This window comes from Temnothorax nylanderi, unplaced genomic scaffold, assembly GCF_030848795.1.
Source record: "Temnothorax nylanderi isolate EJ_2023f unplaced genomic scaffold, tnyl_v1.0 TNYL_tig0200_pilon, whole genome shotgun sequence".
NCBI classification, from domain to species: Eukaryota; Metazoa; Arthropoda; class Insecta; order Hymenoptera; family Formicidae; genus Temnothorax; species Temnothorax nylanderi.
This window is the reverse complement of record NW_027249262.1, coordinates 278,496-304,750: the sequence shown is the minus strand read 5'-3', so window position 1 is coordinate 304,750 and position 26,255 is coordinate 278,496. Positions and strand designations below refer to the sequence as shown.

At 37.9% G+C, this 26,255-nt stretch overlaps 1 protein-coding gene across 4 annotated transcripts in view; it reads left to right on the top strand.

Annotated features, from left to right (window-relative positions):
* Positions 1-26,255, top strand: part of Tinc (transmembrane protein tincar) — a 99,646-nt gene that overhangs the window by 18,708 nt on the left and 54,683 nt on the right. For 3 of the 4 annotated variants that reach the window (XM_071717013.1, XM_071717010.1, XM_071717012.1), the window contains exon 2: positions 4,847-4,900. The exons of the other annotated variant lie outside the window; for it this stretch is intronic. The gene's annotated coding sequence lies outside the window, so the exon portion shown is untranslated. The remainder of the gene's footprint in view (positions 1-4,846; positions 4,901-26,255) is intronic. 4 annotated transcript variants of the gene reach the window in all.

Below are 26,255 nucleotides of genomic sequence, written 5' to 3'. Positions count from 1 at the left end.
CTTAAATTTTAATTCTTTCCAATTTTATAAGAAAATGTTGTAGATAAAAGTTGTATGGTCTAGAGGGGGACAAATAATGTGACAGAATTTTGTAGCTGATGTTGAGACGTTTCCAAAGACCTATAACAGTTAATATTTTTGTTGAGAACTTGCGGAGATATATTTTCCGATATCTTACGATCATATATCTCCGCAACTTTTCAACAAAAATATTAACTATTATATAGGTCTTTGGGAACGTTTCAACATCAGCTACAAAATTCTGTTATCAAAAATGGGGTGTTACATTTAAAAAAATAAAGGTGACTTTCACGTGACTTTGAAAAATAGATTTTTTCGAAAATTGGTTTCACCATTATTTGTCCGGTTTGTCCCCTCAAAGACTCCTCAAAGACCGTACAACTTTTGTCTGAAATATTTTCTTCGAAAATTGAAAAAAATTAAAATTTTGGAAGGTAATCGTTAAAAATAAGACACCCTGTATATATTTACAGATTTTTTCAAATTCTTACGTTTTACATCTCCATGACGATCTTATATCTCTTATCGTAAAAATTAATATAAAAGAAATCAGCGAAAGCAATTTTTGTTTCAATACGTCTTGATACTAGCTTGTTCCTTTGTTGTCTTTCGGAATTGGCGAGAACGTAGTTGACGTGACACACAAAGTAAAGTAACGAAAAAGAGCCGGCGTGCTTGCAACCATGAAAGAACGTCGCTTTTACACCTATAGTTTGGAGTTCAGAAGGAAGAAGAGCGTGCGAGAAACGCTCATTCGCGCGTGTACGTGTGAACGCGTGAAGCGGATGACGGAGACACGAGCTTCTTTTTTCCCCCGAAAACTCCAGACTCCCGCAAACGTGACTGAGATGAAAAATCGTTTCGTCGCCTCTTGTCGTCCTCGCGAATTACCTACGTCGGCGGGAAAGCGGTTTATATAACGTCTCCGACATTTCTTCGGATCTACGTGGCACACTTACCAATACAATACGTTATGGCTGCTTCGATGATTTTATCTGGTATAAATATCAAAACAATCGTTTAAAGGATATATATGGAAACTTATCGCGGTAGACTTTCGCGAGAAGACGAAAGTTATCTGCGTAAAATTTTATTCGAAATGACAGAAATATGTCGGTATAATTTCTACAAGTTCAATTTAGCTAAATGTGGGATACGCAGATATGCTTTTTAATTTTATAATCAAAGATTTAATAGGGTTCAAGTTATAATTCTGATTGTAAAGCTATAAAGTGTCTCGATGTAACAGGTACACAAATCGATGTAACGGACACAATAAATAAAAGAAAAGCATTCGCATCAAGCATATTGAAACTTAAACTCGTAATAGCTCGACTTTGTATTCGCGCGAAGCATTCGTGCATCAGACGTGAGTCAGACCAGTTGATCTAGCATTCTAGCATGCAGCTAGCTCGTGAACTTCATATTTGGGATTCGATACGGTGTCCTTCAACGCTAATCTCACGCGTCGCCGGCGCCGGTGCCGCCGCGCCGTCGCGGTTTCACGAATTCGCAAATTACGCGTCAGTATAATTCGGCGCGAATTTACGGTCGCCGGTGTATCGGGCTATTCTGGGTGGTACGCGAACGGCCGTCCAAACACGAGGCGAAAATGGAGGCACGAACGTATGGGAATTAACGATGTACGGCGTATGTGCCCTCAGCGAAACGCAAATAGCAATGCGAACGCAACGCCAGCCTGACGAGATTCGCTCGACCTGCGAACGTGTCAAACCCGCTCGAGCGATCCACGTGTGCTGTCCGTCGACACACGTGCGCGCCGGTATACAATCAACGAGATTGCAACTGGGGATGCACGGAATTTAATAGGATATTGATATTTTTATTTGTACATACGATGTTGAATGTGCCGCACAAGAGCGGCCGATATCGCTCAATACATACATGAAAAATGCTCGATATTATCGATACTTGACACTGGTACAGGCGTGGCCTCTGACAATCGAGGGGAGGACCACGTTTCTGCAACAACAAATTAAATTCGATGCGAATAATTGATACCTATCGCAAAAGTGTGCGGTGGGAGGTGAAATTTTCTGACTATATTTATGTAACTTTATTGAATCAGGATTTAATATCAAATTGTTCTACTTTGGATATATAATAAATCAAAAATTACATTCAACTTTAATATTTTGAAACGTTTACTTAGAGTTTATTAAATCAATTACATTATAAATCAAGATTAAAAAAATAGAAATCTTGATGGAAACGTAACAAGATTTTAGATATGTCAAAACATTGTGAAGCAAGGATATAAGAGAAGATATTATAAGAGAAGGATAGAAAGAGAAGTTCTTCCTTCACTTAAACAGCCCTTTATATTGTGATAAACATAATTGTACGTTATATATAAATTGCTACGATCCATCAATGTAATTTAGCCCGAGTCGTTTTCGCGCTTGACAGAAAAGTTCGCGTCATCCAATAAATATGCAACGACTGATATAGCGAAACGGTAATTAATGGATAATCTCCGATGTTTCCTTCGGGATATCATCCATCATGACGTTCTCGTGAGAATAATCTTACTGGTTGCAATATCAGCATCGTGGAAAGCGCGTGTGTTGCGTTGTGAGATTTAACAGGAATAGACACGAGAAAAGAAAAACTCTTCTCTGATTTTTCTGTACTCGGTCTCGAAGCGTTTCCTTCAAAGTATATTTATATATATATTCAGTATCAATAAGATTCGCGCGCCGAAAATCTCAATTATTTAGCTCACGTAATGCTTGTGCATGCGAACGCCTTCACAAAGGCACATAAATGTCTCCTCTCTGATTCGGATAGACGAGATTAATGATTTTCTCCTCGAAAAATAGACATTTTCGCGTGTTATCCGAGTGTTAAGAGAAAACGTCGTTTTAGCGTGAAAGATACAATAATACAAAGTCGTATCTCTCCGCTCCATAGAAATATAATGTCACAATTAGATGCGCGTTAACTACGCTTTGAGGGGCACTTTAGCCGAACGGGAGCTTGGTTGTCGCCCACTTTGTCATTACAGAATGAGAACTTTGGAAATGCGCCCGCGTGAATAATTCGACGACGCGGCTGCATGCCTTATTCCTGCACACTCTCATTCCTATCGCTTTCTCTCTATTTCTCTTTCAGTTCCAACAATGTGGATGAAACCACAGTTTCTAAATTTGATTCTCGTAATTAGAAAATTTGGCTAATTATATCGGAAAAGTAGACGAATTATATATAACAACGCGCAATCTAGACGCAAATCGGTAGCAATAGAGTTAAGAAATATCAGAGAACAAAATTTGATGTAAAATATAAATATATATCAGAAAAATTAATCTTTCGAAATTAAAGTTGTAAAATTAAGCAGAAATTAAAATTGTTTTGTAAAAGACAAAATGTACTTAATATAATACTTTTACTTTACTTTTAATTTCTGCTAAAATATATTTAATTGTACCAGGATATATGTTCTAGAACATTTTGTGCAATCAGTATACAATTATCCCGCAATATCCGCACGTACAAGATCCACGAATCACGAGACTAGATGCGCCGCTAATTGATTAACGCTGACAGTGTAGCCGGCCAGCTGCTAATAATCGCGATCCCGCATGAACTTCAACCTCGATAAGAAGCGACTTCCTCGATCGATGTGCCCGCCGCGGCGGTTAATTAATGTTCTCGGGTATTTGCGTCGTGAGACAGGGCCAGATCGATAAATTTAGGAGGGCGTGGAGACTAGTTTGCGTGTAACATAAGATAATTGTCGGTATACGAAGATCTATTTAGAAGTTACCAAGTGTTTCTTAACAAGATAATATTGCTACTCAAATTAAATTAATGATTTAAACTTATTATTAAATTAATATAAAATTAATATATAGATACAATAAATTATTCTTATAATTTATAATATTGAAGAAATATCTAGAAATTCCTCACAAATTGCCGTAAATTTGTGAAATAAAATAATATTTAATTTCAAAGTAGTATTTATATTAGTTTTATATGTATATGATATTTATTAGCAATATTTAATATAACATATCATATAACAGCTTCAAACTTAAATCGAAAATAAATCTCATATCTTACGCATTGATGTATTCATCCAATAAAACTTGAAGCTAATAATTGCTCTTAATTAATGAAACTTTTTTGAACAAAAAAAGAGTGTATCCGAATAAAATTTGGAAACTTATTCCCTAAGTAATTTTCTTTTTATTTTCTCTTCCTGTCATATAAAGATAAATTGGCAAGAGACTTTCATCTCATATTTAACTTATTATAAGATCAATAACTCCAACCGCAAGCCGAAGTTGTCTCGCTCAATTTTCCCGCCTTCATTTCACAAATGTTGCGCGTATGTATCGAACCTATTCGTGAGTTTGCAAGTTCTGAGGCCGCGGAACAAGGTACTTTAAACTGATTGCGAGTGATGTGCTGGTGTATCATGCCTAACATGACGTAGCAATCAACTTACCGTAGTGCCTTGGGTTCTGATATGGCTATAGCACAGTGTTCTCCATGCATGCATTTACGGATACACTTTATACATTCGATCCGGCAAACGTTTCTTGCGATAGCACTAACACGCGAATTAACATAATATTCTATTAAAATCAGGAGGAGATAATATCAGTCTCGTGATAAACGAAAATGCGCAGTTAATTTTTGATGATAACGTAACTTTGCGGCGGAAAGCCCATTTATGAAATTGCTCCCTTTGGAGAACCGAATATTTTCCGGCTATCCTTCAAGTTCGCGAAATAGCCTCGCGCCGGGCGCGTGTTGCCTTCCAATCTAATAAAAACTTCATTCTCCGTTTCAGATCCGTTCGGTGTCAAATCCTCGTACACACACAAAAACAGCAGTTTACCACTCGGTAAGTCCATTAACCAAATAATTAGACGGTTTCCTTTCCGTCTGCGTTCTGCATGTCGTCGAGAGATACAGCCTCCGTTCGTGTTCCTGCGTACATACAGTAGTATACAGTAGTACCTCACGATAATACGCGCCGCCGCTGTTCCGAAAGCAATGAAAATTGCAAGGGATAGATGCGTTGCGCAACTGTAATCCGAGCCGCGTACAAACACGCGGCCTCGGGCTCGTGTGCGAGGCTCCACACACGACTACACGAGCCGGTGTGCACAGGGAGAGGCGGGGAAAATACAGAGACAGAGAAAACCGAGTTAAGTTATAGCCTAGCGCAGTTATTTACCGACGCAATCGTTCGTAACCCGAGCATCATCGTTCGTAGGAAAATACGAGGAAGTTCTCGGAATCAGACCCGGCGGAACAGTCGAGTTGCAGAGACACGCTCGAATTGCATACCTTTCTCACTCCGTTCCGTCCGTCACGATCCGTTGTAGAATCGATATCCACGATCGCTCGCGCGCGATCGTGCTGAATTGCCTCCCTTATCCGAGGGAAATTCCTCGGCAAACTTTTAATCTACCCCCGCGAGTGAGTCCGATCCTCTGAGCTTCAATCGCTTCGCTCTCCGTTCCCTTTTTCTATCGCTCCCCCCCCCCCCCCCACTAATATACTAATGCACGCTGCGCTATTCTCGATACTGCACCATCATCCGCGACTGCTTTTTATTCCGCGCGAAAACTCAATTAATCTCAAGATGTTCCGTTCTTTTTTTCCGCGGTGGAGAAACATCCTCTTCATTTATCGTTCATCTATTTCTAAGCGTCTCTTTTCGTTTCATCATCTACAACGTGTTTTCCGACTTGAAGAATTTAGTATTTGCTGTTTAATGAAAGTTTTACGGACGATTATTATTCGCCATAATTTCTTTATTCTAAACATTAAAAATAATATCTTGATAATTAAATCCTGTATCGCTTGACAATTAAATTTCCTGTTTAATACTGTATTCACAGTTAAAATCTCCATGAAATTTTGACTAAAATTGATTTCGAATATAAATGTTACACATACCTGTATCGCTCTTTTTCTTAAATTAAATAACAGTTACACGCTCCTACGAAATCTTCCGTACGTTTTTGTGCACTTTTTTTTACACTGTATTTCAATCTCGCCATATAGAGATCCAGACCATAAATTTCGACAAATGGTACAGTTTTTCCGATAGAAAAAGTTAGTAGCAATCGAGCAAGTTAGCACGTGTCCGTTGTTGTTGTTGAAGTTATCCGGGTGATTTCCTTCTTCGAATCACGCACATAACCTGCCGACACTCCCGGAATGGGCTCCGAGGTTCTAATTTCGACCAAATCCGTTTTATTCTCCCCGCTCGTCCATTTCTTTTCCCCCGTGGCAGTTGTATATGTCGATTCTTTCCCCGGTCGGGGTTAGATAATTGCTTTCCCTATCGAAACGTTGTTGTTCTTACAAAGATGAATATAGTTACCTTCTCCGTTTCCGCAAAAGCTCATTAAAGTGTTTGCTTTATTAAAAATTTAAATAAAATACAAATTATTAAAGGATTTTTTTAATAACATAGTATTGTAAATGTCCTGGTTTCTTTGTAAGAATCAGGTAACCATTTGCAAATTTATTCATATAAACAATACGATTTTTAAGATACATTCTTTTCAAATTATGCTAACGATTTGTGTGCACCTGGAAATATATTTTCAGCATTGTCATCGCTTCATTCCTGACTGCGATTTTTCATCATTAAACTTTACATGAAATATAGCAAGAAGGGAGGCCAAACTTTGTCTATTAAGCTCGCGACCTGATGTATCATAAAGTACATGAGCACGTAAGCAGGAAACCTCTTAGCGCTTCCAACTATCTCGAAAGACGCAATTACATATTTCTTAATGCGTATGGCGTACGTGCTTGGGTTGTATGCTGCTGCTTCCGCCTCTTGAGATAACGGCGAAACTACAACAAATAACTTGTAGAAAAAAATATACATATAGCATGCAGCATCTTTCTATGTTCTTAAATATTCATATATTGAGAATAATCAAGATAATTATTTTGACAGTAAAGATTTTATAAATACATGCGTTTTACATTCTTTATGAAATCAAATCCTAGTAACAGACTGATTGTATACTTTCTATGATTAATATTAACTCAATGTTAACATTAATTCTTTGATTTTTACTGAATCGCGTGGATATATTTATTCTCGTCAAATAACACTTTACGAAATAATTTATAATTCTCTATTGCGTTAAAAAGAGAACGTCGGATTTTTTTCTTCGGTAAACATTATTTTCTTTCGAGTTAAGAATCTGTAAAAATGGCCGAATGCCGTGCCACATTATCCAAGACTCCTGCTACTCCCTTGGGAATGTAAGACAAGCAGACCTAATGCTCACAGAGTAGCAATATGGCAGCAGCAGTCGCGAAACATTTGCCCCCTTAATCTAACGTAAGGCGGTGCCTAAGGCGGATTATTGAATTGTGAAGACTGCTCTCTTCAGTAATAATACGCCTTATTCGTATAAGCTAATACTTTTCCTGATCAAGAGACAAGAAAAAAATGAAGAAATATTTCCGATACGCTTATTGTTTGGATATCAAATCGCTTGGATATGAGTTTACATAATGTAACAGATTATAGCTGTGAAGAATACGTTTTGTTATATAAGACAATAACTCGAACTGAGACACGTTTATATTATAACACAACATGAGTTATCCATCCATTTTATTATATAAACTGTTGCAAAGAGACAAACAAACATGTACAAAGATAATACTAACAATAATTACTTAGAGTTTTAAATAATGATTTCTTTGTTTTTTTTGCTGCATTTTTAATCATAAATCAAGTATATATAATAAATCTTGCTGAATTTATTATCTCAGAAAGATATCAACCGTTTCTTTTTCACAAACCTTCCCTTCGTTAATGCGTTACGCAATCTGTTTTTATCAGATATTTATTCAAGACGTATCTAAATGGAAAGATGTAGATATGCCGACGTTGATATTACTTCCAATCTAAACATAATTCACCCCTTGAGATTTATTCTCCGCCGGTAATTTGCACTCCTGTTATTGCAATCCGTTATCACAGACTGTTTGCATTTTCGTAACCTCTTAAAGCTTAAAGGCGTATTGCGAATATTTTCTGGAGACAGAGATGGGAGAATAGGACTAACTGGTCTAAACGCACGCCCGAACGTGAATCATTTCCGTAGTCATGTGACATCCAATATCATCGGATGTCCTGCGATGCGAAAAATATCACCGGCACAGATGCTCTATTACGTGGGTGGGCGATAAATAAGATGCGCTCAAGATCGGTTGATCTGCAGACCCTTCGACGATCGTATAGTTTCTGCGAAAACAGGCGGCTAGGTCTAGCAAGAGCGTCTTATCCACCCCATAGGAAAGGCTCCATCTTTCCGGTCGGCGATCCGCGAAGTACAGAACCCCTCTATTCACTCCACCTACTCACCCTCATCTTTTCTCTCACCATCGAAGAAATCGATTTCCTTCCGCCTAGGGGAACGACACGGTCCTCGCGAAATAGCTAGTCGCATTTATTCTAACGACTCCCAGCAGAGTCGGCGAATGCTATCGACCGATGCGACATAGTCTCTAGAATCTAGATTTTAGAGCTAACGTCACAGATATATATCGCGTAAATTGTAAAAACTATAGTATGTAGCATAAACCGTAAAGGAACATACGATGAAGATCTCGGTCAATAATTTTAGTGTACGTGCGTAATTTATATCCGTTGCCTACAAAAGTTTTCAACAAACATCCGCTATTTATATATTTTTTAAATATATACTATATTTATAGTTTTATTATTAAAATATTCATAAAAAGATATATTTAACCCTTAGCTGGCGCACTTCACCAGAATCACATAGCTGGCACACTGGGGCCGTTTCAGACCCCATTATTAAAATGCTTGCTGCGAGGAAGCTATTGATTTTTTTACTTAAAAAAGTTCCAAGATGGTCTTCGAATGTTGTTTTAACAAATGTCATAGGTTATTTTAATAAAATGTAATATTAAGTATGAAAAAAATTGGAGAACGTAAAAGAAAACGAAAAATGACTGTTTCACTCAAAAATTCATAACTCTTATATTTTAACTGTTCCATTTTTTAGTACCATTTTCGTACTATAGGGGGGCTTAAATTAGAGCTGAACTAGGCTGGGGCGTTTAATACCCCACAGTGCCAGCTAAGGGTTAAATAAGATATGAAAAGAATAGAATTTAATTTCTTATAATATAGTAATGTAAAGGTATTATTATTGATAGTATAGCTTACAATTAGATAACGCAATATAAGATACATTATTATTTATTTCTCTTCCTGAAACATTTATTTATATTTAAAATACACTTAATTGATATTATAATAACAATTATAACCGTAAAAGTTATATTACAATAACATTTTTCATTTGACTGATTGTGTAACAACAACTTGCTTGCTATAAATTAAAAAGATAAACGAGAAGCTGAAAACATCATCTGTATGTTAGAATCGATTTTCTTCAGATTAGGGGAATGACTTGCCTCTCGCAAGATACCTAAGAACATTTATTTTTATGATGCCGAAGGAAAGTGAGTAAACGACGAAATAAACATATAATAATGATTCGATATTGGGGGAGAAATTCCGATGAGGGCTCTTAAGCTATCTAGTTGGAGGATTTGAAGGAGCAAAGAAGATATACATTTATAATGTAAAACGTACTTTGGACATCAAATACACGAGCGATCGAAAATTTCATTGCTAATGAGATATTTAATCATGGACATTAAAAGAATATTTGATATTACAATTAATTATATTATTAAATTGTCGGCAGCTTAACATTTAAATTAATTAAATGTCGGATATTTTATGCAAATTATACTGTAATATTGATCTGTGGTAATATATGGTGTTGTGTTATATCTTCTTTTCACAAATGCTCTTTTATATTTGAGTCGTATTAATGATCTCTTTATATTCATTTAAAAAAAAATTATATATTATTATGTCTTCAGTTTTGAAGATTTTTCAACGAATTTTCTCGCTGTCGCGTCATCACCCGAGACATCCCTTTCTGTAGGAAGGATTTCTATCTTGTGCATGTCACTTGTCGAGAGGATTCGCAATTCAGTCTTCCAGATCGATTTTCTTGTGAGATTAGGGTCTGTAAGCCGGCGCTCCGCATTAACTTCTTTTTTTACGAGTTAGGGTTCAGCATCGATTCTAATAACATATTCTACCGCATGACGTTCTTTTACTCATCAAAATGCATGCGTTCAAGAATGTAACATTGTTCGCGCGAAAAGCTGTTTTCTGAGGTCTTGTTATTACAGGGAAAAATTTTCACCCGTAAATCTTTGCTCTTTTATTCGCAAGGCGAATAGTTACAATTTTTGCATTTTACGAACGATTCTTAAGAATAGCGCGGCTACATAAATTGAGAATCTTTGCAATATTCTCTTTGTTGCGCACTGCTTGAAGTCACGATAATGAAAGAGAAATTTTTTTATTCGCAGCGAATTATTTGTTTCTGCTTACTCTTGCAGAAGCTTTCTTTCCTTATGATTTTTTAATAAAATTATTAAGTTTTCCGACGAGAGAGGGACGGGAGGAGAGGAACGTTCGCACAATTTGTGAGGACGATATCGTTACTAAAATTACGGCAATAGTTAAATATTAAATAATGTTTGTTACCCGTTAAGTACGCTACCCGTCTGCGGTAACACGACGGGACATCGGGCTGCATTTCTGCGAGGGTGTCGTAATGGTCGATGACTTTATTGCGTTCCATTTGGTTCCTCGGAGTCGCGCGCCGTAGGATACGGGAAACGGACACTTTCTCTATCAAGCGGGAATGTATTCTCGAACACGATCCTACGCTCGATTTGTTATACGGCGGCAATAAGTTTTCGCCGGAACGAGATTGGCGCAGCGAGATCGGTGTTACGACGTTCTCAATGTTATATTTATTAAGACGTTATTTATAAAACGACATCCGTGCCGTCGAAATAAAACGTTTCTTTATACACGTCGTAACCTCGTGTCAAGGAAGAATTTTAACTTATCGTAACCGAAATGTGATAACATATAATTTCTTACAATCACGTCGTATTTCAAATGTAATTTCAACAATATATTTTGTTTCCTCATAGCTAGCATCGATTACTTTTAATCAATTGAAATGACGAATAACAATCGAAAACAAATCGTTTTTCTTTTTGACGTGAATATCGATCACGCGTCTCCCTGCGGCTGATGAGGATGGACGAAAGCGAAAGCAATTATATACGATGCTCATTGACGATTCTCGCTCTCTATCGGACAGAGAATTATCTCGGAGGACAATTCTCAGCGGGCATGACCAGCGTGCTGTTTCGCGTGCAAACGTTAAAATTAAATACGCTCGCAATTAATCTCGCATTTATGAGATTGTCGCTGGATATCGAAGGGTCAGACGGCTGCGATGCCGAAAAGCAGCGTCGGGACGCTGAGAGCGAGAGCGTGAGAGAAAGGAGAGAGGGTGAAAATTGTGTACATGCACCTATAACCGTCGTTCCGTCGGGGGCGAGGGATGTCCTGTAGCCATGGTGACACGCTGACTCATAGGACGGACCACTGACGCCGGAAGAAGATGGTTCGTTGGAGGGTTGGGCGGAAAATCCTTCGAAGGATTCCTTGCAGCTTGATCTATTATTCCGCGCGACGGGCGTGGGCGACTGTGATCCGTGCAATGACCTTGGCAATGTCCTATAACCTCGAGAAAACTACATCACAACGCGAGGGGAGACGCGTGCCTCTCTCTTTGCCTTTTTTTTCTTCCTCGGCCCTCGCTTTTATAACCGGGCATGAAGATATGTCTCCCGTGTGTACGGGAAGATATGCGATGCTTTTTATATTCTTCCACGTGTGCTTATACGTTTATTAACTTTCTGCAAAATTATGGTTAGCATGCACTCTTCTGACGCACTTCTACGTTATTATTAAAAGCGTCAGGGTAAGATGTAGGGGAATAATGGAAAACTTGGAATTTTATTTTAAATACTATATATGTATATGATATTATATGATGTATGTTTGTTTTTGACAATAAGTACTTACGTGGGCTATTCTGAATTTGACAAATAAAATAAGTTCAGATATAGTTTTGAGATTTACGAGGAAATATAATCGCATTGACTTTTCGTCAACCAAAACATTTTGATTTAATTAACCCTTAGGGGCCACACATTGATCCCGTTGGAGTAAAATGTTATAATTTATAAGATAGTCTTAAAAGACGTCCCTGATGAAAGTTTTTTAGTTTTTTTAGTTTTTTTAGTTTTTTTAGTTTTTTTGAATGTACATAATTATGTACACAGGCCCCTAAAAGGGTTAAACATAAAAAATTCCAATTCTTAAGAATGCAGAGACATACTAGTAGCTGGTCAAAATTCAAAAATATCCAAATTGTGATTTTCATACTTTTACATGACAATACTTATCTTAATTTAAAACTTTGAAACAAAATTTTTTTTATTTTAATCGTAACTGTCCCAAACGATACCAATCAAGAAATATATGCACTATAGAAAAGCAACTATCATGATATATTGCCAACGTGCAGCAAATATATGGATTACGCCTGCGGTGATAACGGCTGATACATATTTTCTAAATATATGCACTACCTATTACGTGAGACAGACACGAGACGAGGAGGGGGGATGATAGAAGGTGGCCTTAAAGTCGGAGATTCTTTCGGTAGCGACATAACGAAGATAAAGTACTGTGGCTTGAAGGGTCTTGTCTGATCTCCACAGTCACGCGAGGTATGTACTAACGATTCGGAAAATACATCTTCGTTGTATCTTATGAAGAGTGATAATCTGCGAGGATTGGGATCGCTTCTCTTTGTCAATTAGTTATAAATAAACTATTAACATGTACAGACATGTACAGACTTACTTTAATATCTTTTCTGGTGTGTTTGCAGTTCTTTATCATTCCACAGTTTGCTCGATTATTAGTAACAAATCATAATGTTACACTTATGACAAGTATAAAATTATAAAAGTTATATAATAGAACTGCAATAATTGCATCAACTAGATAAGAGAATTGCCTTATCGCAAAGTCTCGTAACTAAAGACGTTATATATCTTCATTCTCTCGGCGAAAGAGAAGCTCCATTGTTGGCATACATTCTCCTGATTTATCGGTATGATTGGTAAATCGTTAAGATCATTGAAGCCAGTAAAGGATCTATTATCTTCGTAATAGCCGAGATGCTTTCGCAGGAAATAGGGCGTAAACTCGATGGAGGTGATTACCTCGAAAGAGAATGGGGATTCTAATATACCTTTACCGATTGTCCTTTTGTAAAATATGGGACGCCGATGTTGGGATTATCATTACAGTACACTGGATACAGGCAATACGACCACTGCTTTGCGAGGGAACAAAAAAACAAAAGAGACAGAACGCGAGCTCGTGCACCAAAAGGCTCGTATCTTTCTGTTCTCGACAGTTCTCTTGAGTTTCGCCGTTTTGAGGTATCGAAGCGTCGAATATTTCCCTTTTATTTCTCGAAATAACGCTGGACGATACATGAAAGCAAAGAAGAGATTCTGCTCGAATAATAATCTCAGAGGCCATATTTATTAGCTTCCAAGATGAAAGAAATAAAACCTAAAAATGAAGAGCAAGTTCGGTATGCACTGTTTTTAACATTATGGATTTACAATTTAATTCGTTTTTATTTTATCAGCTGCGTATAAATCTTATAGACATTTATTATGAAAGCTGATTAATAAGATTAAATAGCGCATGTATCGATTCGAGAAATTATTATATTACCATGACAGCAATAAAATTCTATAACCGTGTAGTTAAACTTACATCTCGCAAATGCGAATCTTTTAATAATCTATCTATGTAATATAAAGTATAACAGTTCTATACTTTTATAGCAAATTTTGACGATGTTCCGAAAATATACCTGCATGACATTTTTTCTTATTTAATTCTCATTATTAAGGTAAATGTACCAATGCAATGTCGGGACACTTAAGACCTATGTCTGGACACCTTTATCATTTTAGTTTTTAAATAAGTATAACACGAATTAAAATCAAAGATAAAAATATAATACAAGAAAAATATTTTTATCTTTGATTCTTTGATTTTAATTCGCGTTATAACTTATTTAAGGACTAAAATGATAAAAATGTCCAGACATAGGTACATGTCCAGGCATTGGTACATTTACCTTATCGATTGCTCGTTATGAAACCTACCGTTATTTCTCTTATTACTGATGAAGATTTATAAGGAGACGTAATAGTGTCAGGGTTGTTCTTGATGACGAGGATAAAGGCTTACTTACGTTAAGGACATGTGCGTAATAAAGGCAAGGGAAAGGTCTTCAAGATTACCGAAAGCTACGAGGGAACGAAAAACGTACTGGCAGTGGATTTATATCATTTCCTCCAAGGATTCTGGGTTTTGATACTAAAGAGGATTTTATTATTTCATGAAAGCCGTCGGCGACGAAAAGAAAATCCACGTGCCGTTCAGAAAAGACAACACAGAGGAGCTTTTGACAGACTTTCCTATCATTTAAGAGAGTTTCACGTTTTCACGTAGTACAAAACTCTGTAATACATGAGAGCACTTTGCTTTCTACTGCACCTTAAACCATATTAATCCGAAGAATACAGTGTGTAAAAATATGAGATGTTATTACACACAAGAAATTTTGTATTGAAATATAAAAAACAAGTCTTATATGAGAATATGCAAGTATGACGTATGTTTATGTGATCACATTAATTTACTCGAATTTGCATGCATACAGGAGATCTTTTTAACAACTCATATTTGAGAACCTCTCGCATATCTGGATTAAAGCTTTTATATCTAAATGGAGGTGATTAACGCTAGATTTACGAGTTCCTACATTTCAATCTTAAAATCTCGAACTCCTCGTCGACGCGGAATCATTTGTATAGAGCGTGATGACTCCCAGGCATCCTTTAGAAGCGGAAAAGCAGTTCGAGCGTCGGCATTTAATCCGGGTGCGTTTGTCACGCGTGTCACGCACTTTACAGCCCCTCACGCTCCGGCAATTCCCTCTCGTAACGTTCAAGATCCTAGGAGGTCGCCCCTCTCTCTTCTCTTGCTGCTTCTCCGCTACTTTTCCTCCGTCTCCTTCATCTCGTCATTCCATCCCTCTGCTACCTTAGCTTATTCACGCGGGTGACAGAGCGTGGCGAAGAGACGGGGCATGTCACAAAAGAGGGATAAACGTTTAACCCTTCTCGCGCCCGCGAACTTCAACTCGAGACTTGAAATTTTGTGGAAAACGAGCCACGCATTCGAAGGGACGATCTCCCATCCATTTCCCTATGTTCTGACGAGGGTAACGCAGATTTGACGATGTTTAGGGCCGATTCTTTCGAGAGATTATTCTGCTATGGCGTAATACGATTCTCCGCGGTTTGCATTTCAATTGCCTGTAGGACCTTCATCGGAAAATTAGAATCTGAAAATCTAATGTATTTTAGAGTTTCAATCGAACCTCGGGAAAAGAAGAGAGAGAAGAAAATTAATGAAATGTTCATTTTGTTCTGTTTAATCGAATATGTGATTGTCCAAAATAAACTAAAAGTAAAATTATCTCTTTTGATTTATTATGTGATTGAACTTATAAATTAATACGATGAAATTTATATAAATATATATTATGTTGTAGAAACGCAAATAATTTAATCAATTAGAGAAAATACCACTTCCGGTCCGGGCTGGATCTTGCCTAATAATACTTCTGTGTGAATTTTGTGTACTTTTTTCCAAATTTAGTAAAGTGTGCATCGATTTTTTGTCGATTTTTAAAACACACAACTCTTTGTTGGAACAGTAAATCCACATACTTAAATCAATTATCGATTCAACTTTTTGATGCTAGTAAGCATCCTTATTAAATCACTGTAAAAAATTTATTGCGAAAAATATCACTGCAGCTATAGGGTTTGAATCTGGACCTTTCTACAATCCGTGACGGGCATCTTTACCAATTCGACCTGAAGCAAATAATTTATATCAAAATAGAGAAAAGCAGAAAAGAGAGAGAGGAGGAAGATTAAATGGGTCGTTTGCTCTATTCCGTTTAATCGAATATGTGATTGTCCAAAAAATCTAAAAACCAAACTATTTTCTTCAATTTGATTACTATGTAATTGAATTTATAAATTAATACAACAAAATAAATAAATGTAAATATATTATGCTGCGGAAACACAAACAATTTATGTCAAAATAGCTTGAAAAAAGAGAGTACTTACATCAGTCAACTCCAGTTCTCGTACTCCGCAAAACTCGCGATGATTGCTTTTATATTTTTCTCGAATAGTTTATTTCGTAATGGCCGTCGAAAGTGAATGACGCAAATTCGCTTTCAGATAACCAGGAATTTCCTTCCGCATGCAACGCGCGCGCGATCAATCATCATTTCGCGCTTTCCCTTGTGTGCGTCTCGAACATGTCGAAAACTACAATTACCCCCGTGCATCGGCCTGCATTCGAAGCGGATCGCGAAACGCGCGCGCGCTCGCGTCTTCGCGGCGCGAATATCCGTGGAACGCAATGTCGCGGTAAAAGGCCCGGAATGTCTCGTCGTCGCGCGAGCTCTTGCCGTGGAAAATGGATCGACGTTTTACGTGCCCGCGCCTACGGGGAAACCTAGAAGTAAGCTTACTCGATTCTTCCGGGTTATATAGACAGCGGAAATCGACTTCGGTCGGAACAAAGAGCCACTGAACCCGCGGGAGGGCGAGACCCCCGCGATGAATCATCGCTTTAATCCTCGTCGGATAATCCACCGATGACGAGAGACCGCGTCGCAATTTTATAATCAATTAAGAAGGCGCCGCCGCGCGACGCCTCGCGGTGTGCGGAGCGCGGGTACGCCGCGGAGAATCGATAGGGTGGAAGTAAACGAAGAATCCCTTGCTAATGAGTCCATCAGTGGCGGCGTGAGGCGGGTTTAAAGCGCGTACCTGAACCAAGTTCGAGTCTACGCCCCAGTCTACGCTTAGAATACAGAAACTGCCACTTTATACCAACTTAACCGATGATTAATGAGAGGCGGAAGTAATTCGTTACCGTTCGTCTACTTAGGTTGCCTACTGACTTGTAACTTAGATACTTTACACGTAGATTATCTCTTTAATTAGGTGTAAACCGTGTAAACAACTAACGTTAATCTAAAGCTGCATGTATACCTCGAATATAAGATATATTATTTTAAGAAAGATATTCTTATTGGTTAATTTGAAAATATTATACGCCCGAATCATGTATAAGTCCCCCCTCCCATCCAACGTGAAGAAATTTTAAATTTCACTATATATTTTTCTTCCCATATTTTTTAATATGGCGCGTTCTTTTGTACGCTGTACGGTGGATGCCCGTTTATTCATAAGACCATCATGCGGGGTTTATAAACTGGATGCTTCGGGTACTCTGCATGCTCAACTTTATATGTTTCTTTTATCATTTTTCTTCGCTCGCAGGCAATCATCTTCGCTATACTCCCTGCAGTTTAATAACATGGCTCTTGTATATACGTTACACTTGAACTTCCGACGTAAGAGAGACTTGAACTTGCCGTGAGGTCTCGATAACAAGGTTTAGATTACATTTCCAGGCAAATCAGATTCAAACTACTTAAGGAATAGCAAATTAATTGCTGTTCCATTATCTGAAATGCACATCTATTCCAGAAACAGTCTTATGCAATGTAAAACTTACCTCGCTTTTCAGACTTTTATCTCGCGATCTCTTCTGTCTGTTTCCGTCATGCAACAATTATCCTGAAAGCATATAAGCTTATCAGCAGCGATTTCATTGTAGAGCCGCGTGTTGCGCAAATATGTCACGCTAACGTCGCTTATCAAATTCATGGAAATCACGTCGGGCCGATTTCGAAAACGACCCGTAACAGCCCGCGGCCTGTCGCCATTGCGATGCAAAGTATTTCGAAAGTCCGTAATACAAGCTTACAACTACGCATGCAATTCGCAATAGGTAGCGGCGGGATTGCTCAGCGTAAAATCCTACCCGCAACAGATGTTTACAGTCCGCAATCGATTGCATGCAAATAGAACATGTCCTGGTTTACGCAAGAGAATCGTGCATGTATTTTCCTTGGTGATATAGTTTATTAAAATGTTATCGATTTGATATGATATATATATCAAACGATAAATAAATTTATTTATTTACTTACATTTATTTTGCCATTTAGCCGTAATACAAGCACTTATGTCATTTAAATGTTATTTTTAAATCGTAAAATTGAATACACAAATTTTAAAAGTATTATACACAGTTAAAAATTAAAAAATAAAATTTAAACCAATATCTCAAGTTAAATAACATTTTGTTATTTTTAACTATCATGTGTGTCGAAATTTATTATTTGAACACAAAACAGTATTATTTTAACTCCATTGGTTTAGTTAAATTAACATTATTTTAGTTAAATTAACACACTGAGTAGGAGCAATGGCGACTTATAGGAATGGTTAAAAATGACTCAAATTGAGTATAATTTTACACTTCGAATTTAACAATGTACCTACTTGGCTCGAACGTCAAGTATAATCAAGAATCATTTGTATGCGCAATGTTCTGATATGAGCGGTGATAAATTGCGGTTGCATGCGTAAGAATTTCTCAGAATATGCCGCAAAATCGATCCAGATAATCAATATGTTTCACGTTTTCGTTCGTTGTTCTTTATTCTTAATGAACGTTTCAAAATGACTATTTTCGTTCAAGATTGAAAGAGCTTAATCATGCAGAATAATGTTTCGTAATTTTATAATATCAAAGTTAATAATACTTTGTCAACTCAAGAAAGTGATATATTTGCCCCAGCCGAGAGATGCAAAGAAGAAATACAATCATGATGTTATCGGACTATCTTGTAGACGGGAGTGGTACTTCGATAGCCAACGTCAGGATTGTAAATCGTAAGAAACGCGTTACAGCTGTTTCGATAACGATATCGGCGAGCTAATAACGTCTAGACAGCCGGTCTTGATTCACGTTTCCTGCAACGCTATGTTTGTGTGATTTACCACAATACATGTACAACTATCTATACATTTTAGAATGCAATAGTGAATATCTTGCGTTACGGCGATACTTTTATATATATTTAATTTATGATAGACTTAATAGCTTAAAGAATTGGAAGACGAAAAAATATATGATTGGTCGAAACGAATAAATTTAAAAATAAGAATCGAGTGTTAAGGTCGAGATCAATAAGGCTTTAGATAGTAGATGTTATTTCGGACATCGGAATGGTTTAAATACACAGCGTCGATATTATTTTAGTAACTCAATTTCGCAGTTGAATTCCGTTTAATACCAAAAATAATCAAATTACCGACCAATATTTAAATTATAAATAATCAAGTATCCTTAAAATATCTCGGTACTGACAGCTTCATTTAAGAGAATTTCGTGTCTCGCTGATACATCTCCTACAATTTGTACGGAGGTGTGAAGATCAGTGTCGGGACGCGAGTGAAAGAATCACCGCATGCCTTTACGAGTGATTCATGCCGGCGCATTGTGCCCGAAATCACGTGACTAAAACATATCGCTCTTTGCGAAACTTACAACTCAATAGCCGACCCTCCCAGAGCGAATATCGCACGACTAGGAGCACCGGTAATCGTATTACCGTCGTAGTCCGCGGGCCGAACCGTCCGTTGCCGTTGCCGAGGGTGTGCCGCAACTTGCGTGACCGACGCGTGTTTCGGTCGTGTGCATCGATCTTGATGCGCATCCGCCGCGCATCCTCGACCGTCGCCGGCACTCGGCAGCGGCACGTCTCCTCGTTTCTCGCAGTATCGAGCACGGCCACGCCGAAACAAACGGGGGGACGAACTTTATCGACGTCAGATCGCATCCACGTTGCCGTCCTCCCGCGGGAGTACCTCTCGTTACTCGGCAGCGAAGTGCTTGAGCAGAAACGGCGCGGCTCCTGACTCTCATCTTATCGCCTTAATGCGATTCGACTGGCATTACGCGGCTCTCGATTTGTCGCCTTCGTCATCGCGCAAATGCGATTTCGTTGTCGCCACGCGCGAATGTACGGTAATCTATTGAATGTCAAGTGCAGGCTCTCCCCTTCACGCGCGGGATTACTTCGTCCTTCGGTCCTTCTCGTTGCCGATCCCCGTCCACGAGAACACTTTCATTTGCGCGAGTAAGTACCGCCTATACCGATCCCGAGGATGATTCATGATCGGCGACGAAGGACGATTCAACTTACGTCCACGGTCCACGTTTCACGGGAGACTTTACTTCGCGAAGCGAAGCGTCGCTGTTCTTCGCTTTAGCATTTCGCATCTTGTCTCTCTTTACGAGTTTTATTTATAACACGATGAAGGTAAAGTGCAAAGCGCAAAGTGGGCAGCTGAAGCGAAGTTAGATATTCACCAAGTAAGGTACTTATTCTGCATTCAGGACTCGACGAGGAAGGAACTTTTCGCGAAATGTGCTGGCAGAGGATCGATACGTAACACTCGAGAAATCGTCATTTAATTACGCAATGTGTACATTCGATGAACGTTTGTCATCGCCAGAATAACTAATTAATTAATTCGTTATTGCCAAAAGTGGAGGAAGAATTTGGGAATACTGCATTGCGACGCAGTGCTCGAAATCCCTTTCGAGTTACTTTTTTTCTTTCATATTTTATTCGTGTAACATCGCGAACGAGCACTCGACTCGATTTTTGAGATCATTTGAATTTCTTCTCTTACTCTTAATTTAGAATAGACTTTTCTCCGGAAGCTGTTTTATTTTAGACGTTTTTAGAGAGAGGGAGAGGGGAGGGAGAGGGTGAGAGAAAGGAAAAAGAGAGAGGGAGGGTAGGGGGAGAAGGAGAGAAAGCCGCGGAGAAAAATGCTCTTCGTCCGAGAGATCCCGGACGTTGGAGTGAACTTGACCTGGCTCATCCGGTGGAAGGTCTCGCTGGTCTCGCTCTAGCCACTCTCCCGCGCGCAAGGAAAAAGATAGGAAAAATCGAGAACCCGGAGAACGGACAACCCCGAATGCGACTGAAAACACTGCCGGCAATTTTACGCGACTGTGCTGGCAGGTTGCATACGCCTCTTTTTTTCCCGCCTAGTGGCCGTTCATTTTGGTTCCTTTTAATTTTCATTCACAGCGAAAAAATCCTGCTTCTCTCTCTCTCTCTCTCTCTCTCTCTCTCTCTCTCTCTCTCTCTCTCGCTCTCGCTCTCTCTAATTTTCCTGAAATTATAGCTGCTCGTTAACATCGTCCGGTTTAGTTGAATAATTAGCTAGCGTTTACATTCGTCAGAGGTGGAAGTTAATCAGCGTAGTAAATGTCGCTGCGAAACTTTTTAATAGACACGCTTTGTTTAGTGAAAAACTTTCCCGCGATGATTCCGACATTTTGCATGCGCCGAGAAAGATAATTAGCGGGATATTTTTAGTTTTACCACTTTCATTTTTTTTTAGAAATTCGTAATTATGTTTTTTCTCACTCAATACTCGTGTTCGGATATCGTGTATCGAGTGATACGACTGTTCGTGCCAACAAACATTGGCGAATCTGATTCAGTGGGTGAATTTAGACACGTTTCGTTTAACACTAGCCCAGGGTTTGGATCTGAACTCGAAAGACTAATACCACAGGTCAGACCCTTCTCTAACCACTAAGTATAAGCCCAAATATATCCTTGTAGGCATGGTCTTGTTACACCGTTTTACCGCTCCAAACAACAATAAGTTACACACGTCTGTGGACCCTCTTTATATAATGCTAACTAATTTACAAGCCATTACACTCTATTTAAAATAGGAAACAGATATTTACAAAATAAAAGATTTTTAGAGAAATTAGCTAAATAAGATTAAATGTGCATTGAATGTACAGTGAGAAGATTTTTATTGAAAACTTTGTAACCACACGATTCTTGAATCAATATAGAGATATTAAAAAAGTTTAGATATTAGATTAAATTAAGACATGTATTTATTTGCTCGTTACTTGTGTTTTATCATGCATCATTAATTCCAGTGAAGATTCTCGATTTGATATCAAACAAGAATTTGCGTCTTCTTGCTTTCTGAGAAAGCAAGGGTAAATGCAAATCGAGCGCTGACACAAATCGACGAGCCTCGATCTTCCGACCCTTTACGCATCGCTCTTTCACGAGGCAAATGGAGAGTCGGATGTCGGATGGCTACGGTGGTTACTGCTGGCCGTGCCAAAACCACGAGGTCAAATATCTATTAACCTCTTTTGTACGATACGAGTGAAATTCTCGTGGATGCGGTTTTCCTGTCAAACGGATTGACGTATATCGCTACTCGGCGTTAATTGTTCTGTCGAATGAAAAAAATGACAATCACTAGCTACAATTTAACATTTGTGGGTAATCATAAAGTAAGAAGGATCGATATAATTATATATAAATGGAAAAAAATACATATTTTTACAAAATTTCTATAAATTGCTTTACGCTCACAATGTATACAAATGATATTAGAGTAAAATATTTTCACATATATAGATAAAGTTTCTAAAAAGAGATGTTGTAAGATTCATGTATAAATAATAATTTTTTTCAAAATTCAAAATTTTTGATATTACGTCAGGTATTTCTAATTATATGCAATAAATTGGTGCTGTTATCTAGATTTATCTTACGATGAAAAACATTAATCTTTGCACGCATATATAAATATATTTAATGTGAGACATTTATTCTATGTAATTTAATGAAGTTTAAACTAAATTATTAAAAAATTTGGCCTTTGCGATAGGTCTTTATACAGTTCTGTATTTTCACAAAAATATTGATAAACTTATATAAGTAAATAATACCTAACCCTGAGATATATAACGCAGAATAAATAAATTTTCTTATAAGTTTATTAGTATCAATAATATTAAATAAATTATCAGTTTAATAATGTTATTACAATTTCAACTTTGACACAAAATAAGCTATGATCAAATAGTAATCAATTTTGAATATGGTTAAAAAACATAAAGACAAAATGTATACAATTTACAAAAATTATCATTGGGTATAAGATCCTATCCGATGATCGAAAATAATTAATATTTATATATTGACGAACTTATAACATACAATTTATACATATACAATGTGTACAAATTAACATAACATGGTATGAAATTAGCATAAAATGTTGCACGAACACTATCAAAATAGTTTCCTTCGTTTACTAAAACTCATTATGTACACAACATACGTAGGCTTGCTGAAGTTGAGAATATTCTGTCATAAATCTCAAGAATTAGTCAAAGCGCGTAAATTTCGCAAGATATCTGCCCCACTATTACCGTGTAACTTACAGAACTCAGGATTAGGGTAACAACTTAACGTAATTGATCGCTCAAACTTTCAAGTCCTGTGACTTCAACCCCGTCGTCTTGGTATCGCGTCAACCCTCGTCGCCCTCCTCCCCCACCCCTTTTCACCTTTCCTTAATCCTTTTACGCCTAAAAACGGTCGAGTTCAAACCGTATCGCACTTTCTCAATTTTCATCCTTCCGACTCGACTCGCGGATTATTTCGTTCCAGGATTCTTCTTCAGTCGCTACAGTTTGAACGTAATTTTGGCATGCACGTCTGCAGAGAACAACGCTAATGAGATCTGCAAGACTAATTTTCGTTTTGCTTTTGCAAGTCTAACTTTCCGACGTACAATATCGTCAGCCTCTCCCTTATAATCCGTTTCTCTTTTCTCTCTCTTTCTCTCTCCAACTCTCTCTTTCTCCCTTTTTGCTGCCAGTTTTCTCTTCATATTTCGCTAGTCTACCCTGCGAAACCTGTATTGATCGCGTGCACGTGTGGACAACGTTATGGGGGTTAATGCGTTTGATCGTTTCGCGAAATACATCAATCAATCGTTCGGTTCTCCAGAAACTATAAGATGACGTATCCAGAACGTACAGGTGTGTGAGTGATACTTTATTTAAACTTTAGCTAATAACCATATCAGAATTCAGAATACATATTAATATGTAGATGATTTAAAAGAAATCTTTAGAAATGTTTTCAGCAACTGATGGACAAATTGGAAAGAATGCGGGTAACGTCTGCAACAAATTCTATTTGAGATAGAGTCGTGCCATTATTTTGTAATGATGTCGGTATTACTCGTTAGAACATCGCGAGATAAATTAACGTCAGTACTGCCGTTCCTTAATGAGTAGGGTCGCGCGTTATTATCCTTACATCGGGGAAAGTATATCTTCTGGATTTTTAATTAAAAGAAAGAACGAACGCATATATTTCATAAAGCTTTATTGCGTCGGGACTAAATTAGCGAAATTATTATTGAATAAATTATTAATATTTAATATGTCGATTAATAGATAGTTAATTTAAAAATTCGTGATTAATTCTCTGACCAGAAAATTAAAAATTATTTTATAATTTAGGAAATTCTATCGTTTCATAGTATAGATACAATTACATTATGTATATAATTATAAATATTTCATGTGTTTTAATCTTACGTTTAAATTTTATTATTATGTTTTTTATTTTTACCGCCTATTTCGCGTTACTTTGTCAAAGATATCTTTCTTTTATCTTCAATATTTCTTTATTTCACCCGAATGTTCCCGGTCGCATCAGCGTCATCAAACATGCGATATTGAAAGTGAAGCTTCTCCTGATCGGTTGCCCTCGTCACTATTGGGTTCCGCCGAACCCAATTAACGCGAGTCCATCACGTGTCAAACGACGTGCATTCCCGTACGTGAAAGAGGCAAACAGTTAACCTCGGCGAGGGGTTCTCGAGAGCGCCGAGAGAAGGGCTCCGAACGATGGGTAAGGGCTCTAGAATTATCACAGTGCAGCTCCCTCGCCTCCATCTCGGGACCCTTTCAGGCGGGCTCCTTTCTTCGGTCCGTGTATGTACGTGTGCACATATATGCATGATCATTTGCACGAATATACCATGGAACGACGACGCATCGAGACGCCCACAAATAGATACCATAAGTAACTATCTCCTCAGTCCAGACAATACACATTTCTCCATCAACAGGCACCCTTCTTCCTGTCTATTCTTAGCTTCGCGGAAATCTTTCGTCTTTTCTTGAATCCGGCACTTTGGATGCAAAGTGCATTTTCAAACTTGTCAAATGTCGATATATGCAGCACATATTTATTAGATAATGGAAAATAATGATTATAATTGATTTTGTACAAATAATTTGAATACCTTGATATACCTGAAAGAGTATTAGAAAATTTTACTTGATGTGTTAATATTTAATGAATATTATCGCAACATATCTCTTAAATAACATCACGTAATTTTCTCAATAAAAGAAATGTGCAGAAATAAAATGTATATGTTTCGATTTGTTGAGATATACATATATATTAACATGAAACAATTGGATTGGAATGAAGGAATAAAACACGAGAGAAATTTATATCTTGCATTTTAAGGAAGCACGCGAGTATGTAAAATATGAATATATATCTCATAGTTCTCAAGTTACGATCTTAGGATCCCAATGTATATTAATATAAGATAATGTAAATGTATGAAAAAGTAACGTAAAATAGTGCTCCGACATCAATCCTTGCCGATAAAGGGTTTCCTTTCCGTTGAATTCAAGCAGCAACACAGTGGCGAAGAGATGAAAAGCCGAGTGAATTAAAAACGTTCGTTTTCTTACCGGCGCTCGTAAAAGCCACATTTGCCTAACCATACGAAAAGGGAACCGACGAGTTAAGCTCGATTTATATTCCGGCTAGCACGGCAAACAATCTCGAAAACTTCTAACCGCATCGCCCCGCCGAGCCGCGCCGCACCGCGTTCGTGTCCCCAACGAGAGAATTCCGAATCAGCATTTCCCGCCTGCGGAGCTTTAAGCTTTTCTCTCCGCCAACTTCGGGAAATCTCTCGAAATCAGTCTCTCTTTCCCGGGCGCTTCTTTCCTTAAATTGTGGGCGATGTTGAATTCGGCGCACCCGCATGGGGAAGACAGACATCATGAAAAAGAGACGAAGAGAGAGGAGGCGTAAGAGGAAAGAGAGGAGAACGATAGCGAGAACCGCGGAACCGCAAGCTTGGCGAAAGTCCGAAACTCATCTCGATTTCCGCTTTCGAATTTTCACGCTTTCCGACGAGATAATGGGCTTTCGGGTTATCGTTTCCCTCGGGAAATACATCAGCTGAAATGTAAGCATTGCGCCGTTACGCAACAATAA